Consider the following 18,099-nt stretch of genomic DNA (forward strand, 5'->3'; position numbering starts at 1 on the left):
AGCAGGTAAATGATATTATCTCTTGCAAATAACAAAAACAGGGACATGGGCTGTACCATGCCAGGGGACAAGAAAAGGCACCTGGCTCAGTTAGTACTTCCAGCCAGCAAACGTTTGGCCCCCCAAAGCCTTAGGGTTTGGTTTTGTTTTGTTTTTCTAATTAAACTCTTCCCACTACTGAGATTTTGCATTTGCATTATGAGTTTTATAACTTTATATCTAATTTATATCTTTCTAAATCTCATCTCTATTTTTAAAAAAGGCTGAAATATAACAAAGATAAGATTTAGAAAACAGTATGATTCTTTAGGACAAAATGAGAAAAGAGATGAGGTGCTTAAAAGTTCTGCTTCAACTGAGTGCAATACCGCATCAGTTCACACACACACACACAACTCTACTGTAGCAGATGAATTGGCTTGTGACATATTTAAATCAAATTACCTACCCCAAAGCTCATTTTTACAGTGTTCCTACTGACTTTACAGCAGAAAATCACTCTTTAAAAATTTTTTGCTCTAAGAAAATTAGTGGTTGCCTAGGCCTGGGGGTGGAAATAAGAGTAACTGCTGCTGGGTAGGGGGTACTTTCTTTGATAGTAAAAATGTTCTGAGCTTAGATTTGGGTGGTGGTTGCACAACTCTGTGAATATACAGCACCATCGAATTGTACACTTTAAATGGATGAACTTTATGGTTTTGAATTATCTCAATAAAGATTTTTTTTTTAATCTGTTCTTGAGGAAGAATCTGGAAGAGAGAAGAGTGCCATAAAAAGAAGTTGCTTGGATATGAGTAATCTCTTTGCTAAAGCTTTAAGGCCAGGAAACAAAGGCCAGACCTGAGGTTTTTGATCCAATATATCCTAATATTTCACCATTTTCTTTCCCCATTTTTCAGCAAGATCCTTCTTCATAATTTATCATATGAATAATCTAACCCAATGGAGCCCTGTGATAGACTTTGGGGACTGACAGCCCATCAGCCAGTCAGAATGTCCTCTCCTCCTGCCCTTTTCCAATATAGGGGCTAGACAGCAAAATAAAATTGACTTTCTGTATTATGGGTTCTGTATCTGTGGATTCAGCATCCATGGATTCAACCAACCTCAGATTGGAAATATTCAAAACTGAAAAAGATTCTAGAAAGTCCCAGAAAGCAAAACTTGAATTTGGCACATGTTGGCAACTACTTACATAGCATTTACATTGTATGGACAACTGTTAACATAGCATTTACATGTATTAGGTATTATGAGTCATCTAGAGATGATTTAAAGTATCAGGGAGGATGTGAGTAGATTACGTGCCAGTACTACACCATTTTGTATAAGGGATTCAAGCATCCACAGATTTTGGTATCCAAAGAAGTCCTGGAACTAATCCCCCAATGACTATGTTTCTTTTTCCATTTTTGCTGCTAGAAGCAACTACGTGACTTTGATCCAGTCAATACAGTGTAAGCAGAACTCTCTCATTTGAGATTTCCGGGGAAGTTTTAGTTCCACATGAAAAGGGATAATTACAACTGGCAGAGCCCTTTTTTCTCTTCCTTCTTCTTCCTACCTAGAAAGCAGGCATGAGACCTGGGGATGCAACAGCCAGTTGGGGACATGAGGGGACAAGCATGAGAAAAAAAACCCATAAGCTAAGGAAGGTAGAGCAGAAACATTTGGTCCTTGTCAACATTTGTCAGCCGCTGTACCAGTGCAGGACTGCTCAGCTCTGGATTTCTCCTTATGTAAGAAAAAAAAAACCTGTTTTTTGTTCACCTACTATTACTTGTTGTTGCAAACAAGTAGTTTGTTGCTGTTGCTGTTCAGTCGCTTTTTAAAGGCACTTTTAAAAGTATAGTTTTCATTTATTTATTTTTGGCTGTGCTGGGTCTTCTCTGCTGTGTGGGCTCTTCTCTGGCTGTGGTAAGCGGGAGCTCCTGTCTAGTTGCAGTGCATGAGCTTCTTGTTGAGGTGGCTTCTCTTGTCGCGGGGCATGGGCTCTAGGGCACACAAGCTTCAGTCATTGTGGCACACGAGCCTTGGTTGCCCTGGGGCATGTGGGATCTTCTTGGACCAGGGATCAAATCCGTGTCCCCTGCATTGGCAGGTGGATTCTTATCCACTGTACCACCAGAGAAGTCCCAAAATCACTTTAAACAAGTCAATTATTAGACTTTTCATATTTAAAAATTATCTAAATATTTCAGTCTCAAAGTGAGTTTATTTTAATGTCCAGGGGCTGCTTCTTGTACGCAAAGAAGTCCATTTATAGTTAATCTGGGTTTAAATTCTTATGCACTTTAATGGATTATACAAATTGGTATATACTTCATTGAATTACACAAAACTGCACAATTTTCCTTAAGCATTTAAGTTTAATTAAAATATTTTATCTTCCTTAAAAAGCTATTACATGCCATACTACAGATCTATGCAAAAATAAAGAAAAAGAAAAGTTGTTTTACAGAGACACATTTGAGCTAGGTCTTAATGAAAGAAGAGAAAGTAAAATTCTATACAGAAGAATACATAAACTCAGAGGCATGAAAGCGTATGATGCGTTAGATGGGCGTGGGAAGCCAGAGCAAAGATGAGGCTAAAAAGCTAACTGAAGTCAAATTGTTCACTTTTATGTATCAGATGAAGCACACTAAAGTTTAAACTTTATCCTGCAGCAAACCGGAAGCTCTTAGAAGTTTTGAAGGGAGTGATGTGATTATGTGTGTATTTCAGAAAGAGAAAAAGCTTGGAGAAGGCCATAGAAGGCCATAGAAGGCTAGTTGAAGACTATTGCACTATAACAAATGAGAGAGGATAAAGGTGATTAAAAACAACAACAACAAAAACCCTGTGCAGATCCTGCAGGAGATCCCAGGGCAGGAGGCCAATGGGAGGATGAAGCAGAGGCTCAGTCGGGAGGAACTGAGAGGAGGCCAGGTCTGCAAGGGAGAGGGTCAGCATTCCTAGGGAGCATTGCCTGGTCTGTTATGAGCCACGTTTTAACTATCTGAGAGTTTGGTTTTTGTTTTTGGTTTGTTTTAATAAAGAGAAACTGAACATACCTGTTAAATTAATTCAATGAGGCCATTACACTGAGGTGGCTCTAATGCCATGGGGCCCTATGTAAGCAAACTGAAATCTAAGCCTGTCAATGCCTCAGTGTTAGGAAATTGAAACCTACAGGCAACCAATCACAAATAGCCAACTAGTTTTTGAGATATAGCCTATCAGGAACCTGGCGGACTGGTGGTTAAGGCTCCACGCCTTCACTGTGCAGGGCTTGGGTTTGATCCCAGGTCAGGGAATCAAGGTCTCAAAAGCTTCATGACACAGCCAAAATATGTGTGTGCATGTGTGTATATATCCAATCAATAATTTCCTTACTTTGCTTCCACTTTTTTCTATAAAAGTATCTCTTCAGGCTCCTATTGGTGGAGTGTTCCTGACTGTTTCTGATTTGGTGCTGCCCAATGGCAATCCTGGTGGCTCAGAGGTTAAAGTGTCTACCTGCAATGCGGGAGACCTGGGTTTGATCCCTGGGTTGGGAAGATCCCCTGGAGAAGGAAATGGCAACCCACTCCAGTATTCTTGCCTGGAGAATCCCATGTATGGAGGAGCCTGGTGGGCTACAGTCCATGGGGTCATAAAGAGTTGGACACGACTGAGCGACTTTACCTTAATGGCAATCCATTTTTGCTCTAACAAACTCTTAAAAAGTTTTAAATGCTTCAGTTTCTATTTTAACATACCTGAAAGGTTTATTAAATTATTGGCATTGTTGTGCTTTAAACCAGATGGGATATTTAATTTATCATCACCACTACCAATAACTAACCAGTAGGTGGGAGCTCTAGAGAAGACCGCATCAGTTATGGACAGAATAGTAGGAAAAATCCATTTTATCTGCGTGACAAAGTTGAATTATACAACTCTGAATCAGAAGCCCACAAAAAAAGTCAAGTCAAAACTACAAATATTTGCTGTTTATGTGCTACACCACCCTGAATCTGTGGGACATCAGCAATTCGGTCATCAGAGGAAACTCCCACTTACGAAGCAAGTACATTTTGGGAGGGCTAGCCCTGGCCCAAACTCTCCAGCTTTCTGCTCCAATCCATGCTTATCAAATGGTCCTTGATTATTAATCCATCATAAAGTTAGTCCATTCTAGAGACTGGCAGCGGAAAAGCATAACCTCCTTTTGAGGAAACAGAATGGGCTTTTGTTTTACACATCAGTGTCTTAACAGTGTAGCTGGTATTAGTCACCCTAAGCAGGATTCATCCTGGGGCTCTCAGTTCAGTTCAGTTCATTCGCTCAGTCATGTCTGACTCTTTGTGACCCCACGAACCACAGCACGCCAGGCCTCCCTGTCCATCACCAACTCCCGGAGTCTGCACAAACCCATGTCCGTTGAGTCAGTGATGCCATCCAACCATCTCATCCTCTGTCGTTCCCTTCTCCTCTTGCCCTCAATCTTTCCCAGCATCAGGGTCTTTTCAAATGACTCAACTCTTCGCATCAGGTGGCCAAAGTAGTGGAGTTTCAGCATCAACATCAGTCCTTCCAATGAACACCCAGGACTGATCTTTAGGATGGACTGGTTGGATCTCCTTGCAGTCCAAGGGACTCTCAAGAGTCCTCTCCAACACCACAGTTCAAAAGCATCAATTCTTCGGCGCTCAGCTTTCTTCACAGTCTAACTCTCACATCCATACATGACCACTGGAAAAACCATAGCCTTGACTAGACAGACCTTTGTTGACATAGTAATGTTTCTGCTTTTCAATATGCTGTCTAGGTTGGTCATGACTTTCCTTCCAAGGAATAAGTGTCTTTTAATTTTATGGCTGCAATCACCATCTGCAGTGATTTTGGAGCCTAGAAAAATAGTCAGCCACTGTTTCCACTGTTTCCCCATCCATTTGTCATGAAGTGATGGGACCGAATGCCATGATCTTAGTTTTCTGAATGTTGAGCTTTAAGCCAACTTTTTCACTCTCCTCTTTCACTTTCATCAAAAGGCTCTTTAGTTCTTCTTCACTTTCTGCCATAAGGGTGATGTCATCTGCATATCTGAGATTATTGATATTTCTCCCAGCAATTTTGATTCCAGCTTGTGCTTCCTCCAGCCCAGCGTTTCTCATGATGTACTCTGCATATAAGTTAAATAAGCAGGGTGACAATATACAGCCTTGACGTACTCCTTTTCCTATTTGGAACCAGTCTGTTGTTCCATGTCCAGTTCTAACTGTTGCTTCCTGACCTCCATACAGGTTTCTCAAGAGGCAGGTCAGATGGTCTGGTATTCCCATCTCTTTCAGAATTTTCCACAGTTTATTGTGATTCACACTTCCATAGCATCATCTTTCAGGATTTGCCTGGGGCTCTAACGAGATGGATTTTCCTTAACACAACATTGTCATTCAACTGTCCTTCAATAGAGAGTTCCCTGGTGGCCTAGAGGTTAGGATTCAGGGCTTTCAACTGACAACGCCAGGTTCAATATCTGGTCAGGAAACTGAGATCCCACAAGCTGTGTGGCAAAGTAAACAAACAACAACAACAAAAAACCTATACTTTAATTAGGAAAAAAAAGACTGAGTCTCTTGCCTGAAAGGCTGAGGACCAGACCTTGGACTCATGGGTGAATCCACACTCTGGTAACCACTTGTCCAGTTTCTCCTGGTGACACCACTGTTTCCCTGCCTTGCCCCTTCATCAATGTCATGTCACAGTGGGGACTCCCACTTGAGATGGAGAAGGACCTACACGGAAGTAGAACAGAGTCTGGCCAGATGCACATTTCCTCTAAGGTCTTGCACCTGTCCCACAACACACTCCAGGAGTGGTGGCCAAGCTGGCCACCCAGTCTCTCATCCCCAGTCTACTTCCTTCTGACCAACTCTTAAAAGTTCTGGCTGCTGACATTTAAACTCCTTCTCCTGCTTATGTCCCCAATTGCTCCCCTTGGATTTGAACTTGGCTGACTCGAAAAGCCTTGGGTGACTCCCTAGCCTGTCTCCCTCTACCTCAACCATGAACTGAAGGGCTACTCTCCCACCAGGCCTATTCTGGCTTTGCTGACAGGACTTAGATGCACAGAACTCTCCAGGACACACTCCTGGAACAACTTGGACTCAACCACGCTAGATGCAGCAAGAGATGTAACAATCCCAGCAATTTCCAGAACCCTTGGCTGGGCTCTTCTACCTCAGGGATTTGAGTTCAGCAAAAAGACAGGGAAACACTCATCAGGACTGGTGATTTCCCAGAGAGGTTCTGAGAAGGTAGCTATTCAGTTAGTAACATTTGTAGGCAAAAGCGTTTCCTACTTGGCAGTCCAGGGCTGCTGTGTCAGCGTTGCCGCTTCCATAGCAATGATTATGGAGTGACTGACACTCGGTACTGTAGCGGCAACTCCAGCTCACAACTAAGTCACACCGGCTCAGCATGTTCCCTTTTAATTACTTACTATTCTGAGGTAGGACTTTCTTGGTGGCTCAGCCAGTAAAATCAATCCTAAAGGAAATCAATGGCACCCCACTCCAGTACTTTTGCCTAGAAAATCCCATGGACGGAGGAGCCTGGTAGGCTGCAGTCCATGGGGTTGTGAAGAGTCGGACACGACTGAGCAACCTCACTTTCACTTTTCACTTTCATGCATTGGAGAAGGAAATGGCAACCCACTCCAGTGTTCTTGCCTGGAGAATCCCAGGGACGGGGAAGCCTGGTGGGCTGCCGTCTATGGGGTCGCACAGAGTTGGACACGACTGAAGCGACTTAGCAGCAGCAGCAGCAGCAAAGGAAATCAGCCCTGCATATTTATTGGAAGGACTGATGCTGAAGCTGAAGCTCAATGCTTTGGCCGACTGTTGCAAAGAGCTGACTCACTGGAAAAGACCTTGATTCTGAGGAAGGTGGAAGGCAGGAGGAGAAGAGGACAACAGAAGATGAGATGGTTGGATGGCATCACCGGCTCAATGGACATGAATCTGAGCAAACTCTGGGAGATGATGAAGGACAGGGAAGCCTGGTGTGCTGCAGGCCGTGGGGTCTCAAAGAGACACGACTTAGCAACTGAAGAACAACAAAGTCTGAGGTAGAAAGTGGGGCCAGGCAAGGCTGAGTTTGAGTACTAGCCATACATACTTGGCTGCATCTTCTCAAGTCTTGGTTTTCTCAGCCATGAAATTACATTACACTTCCCTCACAGGTAAACCACCTGAGAATGCCTAGCATGCACATACCTGACACAGCAGACACTGACCGATGTTAATTCTGATTCCTTTTTCTGAGATTCTGATTCTAGTCTGAGGCAGAATCTCCAGGATCCTAAAGATCAGCTTCACCTGAGAGTCCTTTGTACTCAGTTGTAATTCTTCCTTGTCTTTAAGTCAGGGGAAGGTGGTAACCTACAGTCAGACTTGGGGCTCTGACTGGACAGGCTTCTAGAAAGGAGTAGTGTTGGGGTTGGGGGTAAGACTAAAGGAAATGCTTACTCCCTGGCTTTCAAACTTCAGTGAGCGTGGGAATCATTTAGGGAGTTTATTAAAATACAGGGACTTCCCTGGTTAGGTCAATGGCTAAGATTCTGAGCCTCCACCTCAGGGGGCACAAGTTTGACCCCTGATTGGGGAACTAAGGTCCTGCATGCACCAAAAAAAAAAAAGAATAAATAAAAATACAGATACTCTGGTCCCTCCCTCAGTGACTGAGAGTCACTGAGAGTCAGATCCAGGAATCTACATTTTTAATACGTTTCCCAGAATATTCTAACATGCACCAAAGTATGAGAATCACTGCCCTGTCTGGAAATTTCTCTTGTCTCCTTCTTGACCTAGTTATTCTGATAGACAGAGTGGGTGCTGGGGTCCAGTTGAGGGCCATGGTATTTAAAAAAAAAAAAATTGGTCTTTATCTCCAGTTCCTGGCACAAAGCTCCCAAATCCTTGGAATTTGAGTGATGAGTTTCTTGAGTAAGGAGTGTCTTGACTGATAAAGGTCTTATGCTAATAGTGATTAGTCTTATGCTAATAAGATAACCCTTGGAGGGGTTTGGTGGGGGGCTAGACAGCTTCAGGATGGGAACTGGTCACAAGAAAAATCAACCAAGTGATTAAAAGGGCTAGACTTTCCACCTCAGCCCCTGACTTCCTCTGGGAGGCAAAAGGGGTGGAGACTGAGTTCAGTCACCAATGGCCAGTAATCATGCCTAGCTAATATAACCTTGATTAAAAACCTAAAAAATAAGTTCCGTGAGCTTCCAGGTTGGTGAACACACTCATGTGGTGGGAAGACAGCATAACAGGAGAGAGCGTGAAAGCTCTGCACCAATCCCCACTCCTCAGCCCTATCCCCTATAACTTGCCCTGTGCATCTGTAGGGGAACCCAGTTGTCTCTTTGGCATGCAGAGTATATTGAACTGAAAACTATCAAGGTCCAAGAGACCCAGGAAGAACTTTTGACCTTCCCCCTAACTGCCTAAGAATATATATAGAGGACTTGCTCCCTGAAGGGCACTATCACCACAGACACCTATAGTATAAAACTAGGTTTGGTTGACAATAGCAAAGTCTGTCAAAACTCCTCCCTGGGTCCTAGTGCCTCTGCCTGGCCCAGCAAACATTTGTTTACTAACAAACATTGCTTGTCCACCTCCTGTCAGTTGTCTTCCTCCCTTTTGAAGTCCCAACCCACTAGCCCCAACATCCTCTTTTGTCTTGAACTGAAGATGGTGTGTAAGCTGAGGACTCTGGCCATTTTGGTGAGTTACTCAGCTTTCCTGGGTCTCTTCCAGGTATACATGTTATTACTTTTTGTTTCATTTTGTTCTGTTAATCTGTCTCAAGTCAATTTAATTCTTAGACTAATCAGAAGAACCTAGAAAGGTAAAGGAAATTTTTTTCCTTCTCTGACACATCTTTTTGGCGGTCCCTCATTTATATTCTCTGTAAGGAACTGGTAGGCATAAGTTGAGGAGTTTTATGTCATTCTAGAATATTAACAATGCTGAGGGGAGCCCATGGGGACTCCCAGATTTGTAGTTAGCCAGCCAGAAGAGTGGGTTTCTCAGGTATCCCATTTGTAGCTGGTTTGAAGTAAGGGCAGTCACATGAGACTGAGCCCCTTAACTCATGGGATCTGACCCTAATTCTTGGTAGATAGGGTGGGAATTGAATTGCTGAGGACCCAATTAGTGTCATAGAATTGGTTGGCATGTGGAAAAACAACATACATTTAGTGCCAAAAGGGGTGTCAGAAAAAACCACTACATACATTCTGTCTCCTCCTGACTTCACCTGGCCCTTGCTTAACCACACTTCTTTACAGAATGTGCTTGAGCCCAGAAGAAACAGTCAATTCCGCTGCAATTCTCTGACCTAAATTCAGTGTTAACCTTTTGAAGAGGGAAAGAAGCGGGGCTAAAATTTTCTCTGTTCAAGCCTACCCAAAAGGAGGGCAGAATTTGCCTATCAGCTTCTGACGTAGACTGTAATCAGTAGCACACCCAGAAGACAGTCTCCAACAAGCCAGGGAGCAAAGGGCCTACTCTACAACAGGGTACAAGCTCATTTACTGGAATCATCCATGGACTAGCTGACTGCCTTAACTCTGGCTGGACCCCACCTGAGCTGCTTCAAAACCTTTTGAACCTGGTCATTTGTGTCTGCCAGACCTCTTCCCTCTAACTAGATTCTCTGCCGCTGTTCCTTCTGGCTATTTTTCAGTGGTCAAGCCTTTCCTCAGGCCTCAAAGTTGCTGCAATAAACTTACTCAGCTATGTCCACTAGAATGTGCCCCAGGAGACCAGGTAAAGTCTTTTCTGATAAGCCTTCCTATCTTGGCCTCACCTCTGAAAGGCCTCCTGTGCTCCCAGAGTTTGATGTTAGAATGCTGTCCCCTCACTTCCTTGCCTTCTCTTCTCTCTTCCTCTTCCTGGAGAATCCACATAGTTTTATCAATCGATGCTACACCTCTTGGTACACCTGGTGGCATACCTGAAATCATTCAAAGGGGGCTCATTCCTAGTTGGTTTTTTTTTTTTTTTTTTTTAATATGTGATAATTTTTGACAAGGATTTCTTCTGCTATAACCCTGCTCAGGACAAAATTAACCTGGTCAATAATTGTCTTACCCACCTGTAGGGAGAGGGGCACAGTCAATTTTGTAAGGGAGCTGATGGAGGCCTAATGTGCTGAAGTCCAAGTCGTATGAACTGGCCAAGTGCTTCTACTTTGAGCAGAGGCTCAAGTCTTCCATGAAGGAGAAGCTTCCCTGGGACTAGAAGATTATACTCCAGAGTCACCATTATCTAGAGAAAAACACCTGCCAAATGCACAGTCATCCCAGGAACCTCAACTGAGTGTTACTAAGGAGAGTGCCAGGCAACTCCTAGTCAGCCTTAGGAAATTCTTTATTGTAACTATATTGGGTCAACACTGACTCTTGCAAATCTTTCCCTCCAACTTGGTTCTGTCTCCTCTTCCATGACAGAAATAGCCCTTGTCTGGGCCAACTGACTTGGAGTTTTCAATGTCTTTTATGGGAGACACTTATATGAGGGTTGGGGGGAAATTCTGTGTGGTTTGGGCTCTTCCTCAATCAATGAACACATCACCATCAAAATGGTTCCCAAACCTGTACCACCCACCTCTGGGCATAATAAACTTCTCCAGCTAGAACTTCAGACCTTGCCACACTGATCCTATCCTTGGAGCCTCCAGAACCTTAATCACAAACACACCATTATCTAGAGTAAATTCTCTATCTTCTTCCAGACCCCTGAAAGTCATATGATTCCTTTGTCTTCTCACTTTGGGCAATGCCTTCAAAGTATGGGACTTGTAGTTTGTACTCATAGATTTCTGGCTGTGACCAGTACACACCCAAGCCACAGGCTCAGGTTATTATTATGAAGAAACAGTGGGAGGACTTCCCAGGTATCTTAGTGGTAAAGAATTGGCCAAGCAGGAGATCTGGGTTCCATCTCTGGGTTCACTCCAGTATTCTTGCCTGAGAAATTCCATAGACAGAGGAGCCTGGCAGGCTACAGTCCACGGGGTCGCGAAGAGTCAGATACAACTTAGGGACTAAACCACATACACCACAATAGAATATCTAGAATAAAGTCTATACATTTCCCAACATATCCTAAAGTTTGATATGATTATATGAATGCATTCTGGCCAATGGGAGATGAAGGGAAGTGAAGTATACAACATTTAGTATGTGTCCTTAAAGGGAGGTGGCTCCCTTTTCTCCAGCAGTCCCTATCTCCTCTTCTCTACCCCAGTCCTCTATATGGGGACAAGGCAGCATACCTCATTAGCTAAGTGGACGTTAGGCCACACCCTACAGATGAAGCAACAGGTTAGAGGGAACCTAGGTCCCAGATGACCACATCAAGCAGAACTGCCATCCTAACCTTGGATGACCTGTTGAGACAAGCAATTGTGAGCCTGAGCATTCCTGAACACCCCTTTTGGGTATGCCAGCAGTGCAAGACTTGACTGCTCTTTAGCCAACCATTTTCTGAGTTGAATTTGCAATGAGCAGGCTCAAGAGATAAGGTATTATCTTCTCTCAAACAAAAAGCAGGCTTGCTCTCCCTCACTGTAAAAGTGGTAGATTCCAGTTGACTCTCAAACCCACTGGTCCTTTCATGCTGCCTCCATGGGTTTTGAAGGGCATGAGGAACCAATACCAACATAATGCCCATTCTGCTTGAATGCAGTAAGTAGCTAAATCTTTTGTCTCAGACCTAGGAATCTTGTATCTTCAACCAGCATCTGTGAAACAGTAATTCATTAACTTGCAAACAAAGTAAAATCCTAGAATCTCACTTACCTCCCTCAGGACTGTTTTTAGGAAAGAAGTCAATTTGTATCTCTTTTAAGCCACTATTGTTACATCTTGTCAGAAATTTATTATTTAAGCTGAGCCAAACATGATCTATCCAAAAGCAAGAAACTGTAATAGTGTTGGGACCTCTTGAACAAGTGGTATAGCAGATAGGAATTAAGAAAATGACACTATGTTTCCCGTGATGAGAAGATATGAAAGGGACTGAATCCAAGCTTACTGAATCAGCCTGGCAAAATCATGAGAGTGGATTTTCCACATTTTTTTGAGTAAGATAATCTTAAAAAAAATTTTTTTTTTTTTGGCTGTGCCGCACAGCATCATAGTCCCCTCCCCACCATCAGGAATGAGGCCTGCACCTCCTGCAGTGGGAGGGTGGAGTCTTAACCACGGGACCACCAGAGAAATCCCTTAAAATGTTTTTTGAAAGCTATTTTATGCCAAGAATTATATACACCTGTGAGTTTTGACATAAGATTCCATGTCATGAGAAACGGAGTTCAGATAAACTTGGAGAGCAATTCCCTATCTGACAAGGCAAGGATTAATATCCATCAGGCTAGACTGAATCTGAGCTAGCATTCTCTCTAGGATGTTCAGGGGTTCTCAACCTGTTAGGAACCAGGCCATACAGCAGGAGGTCAGTAGCAAGCTAAGTTTCGTCTGTATTTACAGTCGTTCCCCATCGCCCCCAGATGGGACCGTCTAGTTGCAGGAAAAGAAACTCAGGGCTCCCACTGATTCTGCAATATGGTGAGTTGCATAATTATTTCATTATATATTATAACATAATAACAGAAATAAAGAGCACAATAAATGTAAAGCTCTCAAATAATCTGTAAACCATTTTCCACTGCACCCCATTGGACTGTGAAAAAATTATCTTCCAGAAAATTGTCTTCCACCAGTCCCTGGTGCTTTAAAATGTTGATAGCTCTTGTCCTTTGAATAGCAGCAGAGTAATTGACAATGTTGAGAAAGGTTCAAGCAGGGTTGTATCAATACCACATTAGTCAAGAGAAAAGGCAAAGATGAAACAAGAATAGATGTGAGGATGTGGCAACACCTGCTACTGAAACCACTGACAAAATGTTGAAAGTTCTTTTTTTTTTTTTTTTTTTTCTGCAACATTTTTAATCTGTAAACTGAACTTTTTATCATGCACAAAAGTCTGTGACATAGGCTTTCTTAGATTAGACCCAGTTTGGCCAACTGAAAATGGAAAATCAGGATTGTTTTTTGTACAGGAAAATTTTCAATAAACCCAAGGAATGTTTTTCACAAGACACAGGCTGGACCGTAAGTTTTGCATCCAAGAGGCTAGGCTGTTGATTTGACTTAATCTTCTCGCACCAAGATTTGCAAAGGAAAGATAAAAGTCAACCAAGACAGTACATTTCAATTTGTTTCGATTGTTTATTAACCAGATTACAATAATAATCCTGGTAGATACCTTAGTTCATCCTTCTAATAAGCCTGTTGATCTGGTCTTCCCTATTGCCAGCATCTCCACCTTCTACAAAATGGGTGGTCTTTTTCTTCATTCCACCTCGTGGAGAAGACAATTTAAAGGGCCACAGGAAGTTGTTTGCTTCTTTGAAACGTTTTCCAACGGTATAGATCTCATGAATCAGATCCTCCATGCAGATGATTCCATATTTCCCAAGAGATTGAGCAATCAATGCGTTGTCAGGGCAATTCGCTTTTTGTTGATTTTGCCGTAACCACGCTTGTAAATCAATTCATTTACAGACTTCAGATTTGGGTACCCCCATGCAATGTATGGCTCCACAATTCTCAGCATGTTAATTGATACCTTGTTGAGCTTCACAAAGGTGCCGTTGAAGATCTGCCGGAGGCGAAGGAGCTGCAGCACCTTTCGAAACTTTGGGCTCACACCATTGATACCTCTGATCCTGATGACAAACGCCAATTTGGGTTCCGCGGGTACATAGAAGTTACCGGCTTTTCGTGCCATCCTAGCCATTCGAATTTCAGTTCTGTACATCTGCCTGTATTCCTTGTGGTAATGCTTAGCTTTTTCATAGATAAGCTTCCTCCTTGCCTTTCGAAGCATCTTTTGGGCAAACTTCTTTCTCAGTCGCTTGATCTTAAGCTCTGCGAAATTCTTCCGCTTTTTCTTAAGGGTTTCTGGCACAGCAGGAACCTTCTTTTTCTTCTCTTCTGCACCCTCCATGGTTCCAGCCGGGAAAGAGCAAAATGTTGAAAGTTCTTCATGAGAGACATGTATTCTTTTTTTTTTTTTTACTTTTCCTTTTTTTTTTAAAATTTTATTTTATTTTTAAACTTTACAATATTGTATTGGTTCTGCCATATATTGAAATGAATCCGCCACAGGCACACACGTGTTCCCCATCCTGAACCCACCTCCCTCCTCCCACCATCCCTCTGGGTCATCCCAGTGCACCAGCCCCAAGCATCCAGTATCATGCATCGAACCTGGACTGGCGACTCGTTTCATATATGATATTATACATATTTCAATGCCATTCTCCCAAATCATCTCACCCTCTCCCTCTCCCACAGAGTCCAAAAGACTGTTCTATACATCAGTGTCTCTTTTGCTGTCTCATACACAGGGTTCTTGTTACCATCTTTCTAAATTCCATATATATGCGTTAGTATACTGTATTGGTGTTTTTCTTTCTGGCTTACTTCACTCTGTATAATAGGCTCCAGTTTCATCCACCTCATTAGAACTGATTCAAATGTATTCTTTTTAATGGCTGAGTAATACTCCATTGTGTATATGTACCACAGCTTTCTTATCCATTCATCTGTGATGGACATCTAGGTTGTTTCCATGTCCTGGCTATTATAAACAGTGCTGCAATGAACATTGGGGTACACGTGTCTCTTTCCCTTCTGGTTTCCTCAGTGTGTATGCCCAGCAGTGGGATTGCTGGATCATAAGGCAGTTCTATTTCCAGTTTTTTAAGGAATATCCACACTGTTTTCCATAGGAGACACGTATTTTGGTGTGTCAAAATATTCTAAATGCTTGAACTCTCTACAAGGACTCCCTATGTAGCTATTTTTTATTTCTAATTTCTAATACCCTAATGACATCACTCTTTTTGGTGAGGACATGTTGTTTTTGCCTGATCAGTATCCATTTTCTCTTTGGAAATAACATCCAGATTTTCCCTTAGGGAATCACCCCTCCCCACTCTCACAGTCCATATTCTTGGGTGAGCCTGACTCCACCTACCAACTACCAGTTAATCAGTTCAGAAGAGCACGTGACTGAGTGCGATTCAATACTGGGACTTTTGTTGATATTATTGGGAATGTGAAGTTTGCTTTATTCTAAGATTGTTGTGTGGGCTTCCCAGGTCACACTAGTGGTAAAGAACCTGTCTGCCAATGCAGGAGATGGAAGAGATGCGGGTTCGATCCCTGGGTCAGGAAGATCCCCTGGAGGAGGGCATGGCAACCCACTCCAGTATTCTTGCTTGGAGAATCCCACAGACAGATGGGCTACAGCTCATAGGGTTGAAAAGAGTCAGACATGACTGAATCAACTTTGCACACACGCAAGATTGGAATACAGGATGATATAAGCCTGGGGATACTAGAAATCATAGATAGAAAAGGAATGCTGAGACAAGGGCCAACATTGTGGAAAACAGAAACAAGAGGAAGAGAAATACCAGGTCCTAATGACATAGTTTTAGTCCAGATCCAGCCATGCCTGAACATGCCTGAACATCTTTAGAGTTTTCGCTGTTAGTCAATAAATTCCCTTTTTTGCCTAAGCCAAGCTTGAGTTGGTTTATACTTTTCAGAAATAAAAAACATTCTGACTTTTGAGAGTATTGCTATCACAAAAGATTCCTAGAAGTAGCTACTTAGTCTGTATAAAAGAAAATAATGTGTTCAGGCTAGCTGTGGCCCCAGAATTTATATAAATAGGTGTTATAGTTAAATCAGAGGGAATGGATGAGGGACTTGTTTTAAAGCTGCTTTACATAATTTGCTTAAACTTCTATTAGTCATATCAAAGAATGGGAGGAAGAAAAGACCCAACCAACCCTCCAGGCCAGTCCCTTGGCACCACCACTGACTCAAACTAAAGTGAAAGTGAAGTTGCTCAGTCGTGTCCAACTCTTTGCAACCCCACGGACTGTAGCCTAACAGGCTCCTCCGTCCATGGGATTTTCCGAGTAAAGATCAATCACCAAAGTTTACAGAGCACTATAGGGTTTAATCCATATCTGACTATCAGTGTTTACCAGGGGCATTTTGATAGAGTGCTCTGGATTCAAATCCTAGCTGTACAATTTACCAACCTAAATGACTCTAGACTAATGTCTTGAATGCTGGGATATCTAGTGTGCTTTATAAAATTTTGCATTTGACATAAATGATATGGGCTTCCCTGGTAGCTCAGTGGTAATGAATTCACCTGCCAATGCAGTAAAAGCCAGTTCAATCCCTGGATCAGAAAGATCCTCTAGAGAAGGAAATGGCAACCTACTCGAGTGTTCTTGCCTGGGAAATCCCATGGATAGAGGAACCTGGCAGGCTACACAATCTACGGGATTGCAAAGAGTCAGACATGATTTAGCAACTAAACAACAACAATAAATGATGTATCTGTATCCTTCTGCCACTGATCTTTTTCTCCCTTAAGTATCATAATTATGAAATACATGCTTGAGGTCCTGCGGAGCCTGTTATGCTTCATTTCCTTTTATGCTATATTCCATTATGGAATATGGATCTACCACAATATTTTTATTCCTTTTTCAATTGACAGACCTTACGTTGTTTCCAAATTCTCATTCTTTTGGGGCTTCCCTGGCGGTATAGTGGTTAAGACTTTGCCTTTCAATGCAGTGGGTGCAGGTTCTATTCCTGCTAAGATCCCACATACCGAATGGCCAAAAAAAACAAAACATAAAACAGAAGCAATATTGTAACAAATTCAATAAAGACTTTATAAATTGTCCACATTAAAAAAAAATCTTTAAAAAAACAACAAAAATAAATTTTCACTTTTTTAGCAAATTTTCACTTTTATGCATACTACGGCCATAAATATTTTTGTGCCTATATGCAAAAGATCATCTATGGTATATTACAAGGAATATAATTGTTGGGTTATGGACCATTGATGAGTTATATGCAATTTGATTTTACTAGATATTGATGAGTTGTCCTCAAGAGTGGTTATATGAATTGAGACTTTCACCAGCTTTGTATTGATATAAGAGATGTTTCTCATCCTTTCTGGCACTCAAACATTCACTCAGCAAATATTTTTTAGTTATCTGCTAATCTGTCCTAGGTACTGGGATTTCCTGCTCTCTTGGAGCTTCATTTTCTTGGCAGGAGACATAATAACAAATAAAAAATGAATATATAAAGGGTCCAGAAGTGATGAGTGTCTTGTTTCCAAGGTCTTTGGGTGCCAAGGACTAGTTCTTCTCCTTGGGCCCTTCTTTAACTACAGTAAGTGAATACAATGCCATCTTGAACCTACTTTCAGAAACTGATTTTTTAAAACTTGTAATTACCATAAAATTAGAAGATGACTAGTTTACATTGATGTAATGTTTTAGAGTTCAGTTAGTGCTTTGGAATCCATGTTATCAGTTAACCATAATACTAGCAGCATATAAGGAAGTGGCCAAATGCCCCTATCTCTGTAGTCAAGCTGCCCAGGATCAAATCTTGGTTTCCTGGCTTATAATCACATGATCTTGCACAAGTTACTTTATCTCTCTAAGCCTCAATTTCTGTTTGAGATGATAGTGTTGACTCATAGGGGTGCTTAATGTGGTGCTCAGTAAATTTTTAACACTTTATTTACTATGCTATGCTATGCTAAGTCACTTCAGTCGTGTCTGACTCTGTGTGACCCCATAGACGGCAGCCCACCAGGCTCCCCCATCCCTGGGATTCTCCAGGCAAGAACACTGGAGTGGGTTGCCATTTACTTCTCCAATGCATGAAAGTGAAAAGTGAAAGCGAAGTTGCTCAGTCGTGTCCGACTCTTAGAGACCCCATGGACTGCAGCTTACCAGGCTCCTCCATCCATGGGATTTTCCAGGCAAGAGTACTGGAGTGGGGTGCCATTGCCTTCTCTGACTTTATTTACTAGTGATCGATTAATAATTGGATGGGTCAATCATGTGATATTCCCATTTTATAGATGAGAAAACTGAGGCCCAGAGTGGCTGAATAAACTGCCCAGACAGTAAGTGCTGGTG

General features: G+C 42.2%; 1 pseudogene; it reads right to left on the reverse strand.

The window, feature by feature from the left end:
- Nucleotides 1-13,252: 13,252 nt before the first annotated feature.
- On the reverse strand, nucleotides 13,253-14,095 carry LOC109565995 (large ribosomal subunit protein uL30 pseudogene; annotated as a pseudogene).
- Nucleotides 14,096-18,099: the final 4,004 nt, after the last annotated feature.

The sequence above is a fragment of the Bos indicus genome, chromosome 11 (assembly GCF_029378745.1).
Source record: "Bos indicus isolate NIAB-ARS_2022 breed Sahiwal x Tharparkar chromosome 11, NIAB-ARS_B.indTharparkar_mat_pri_1.0, whole genome shotgun sequence".
Taxonomy (NCBI): Eukaryota; Metazoa; Chordata; class Mammalia; order Artiodactyla; family Bovidae; genus Bos; species Bos indicus.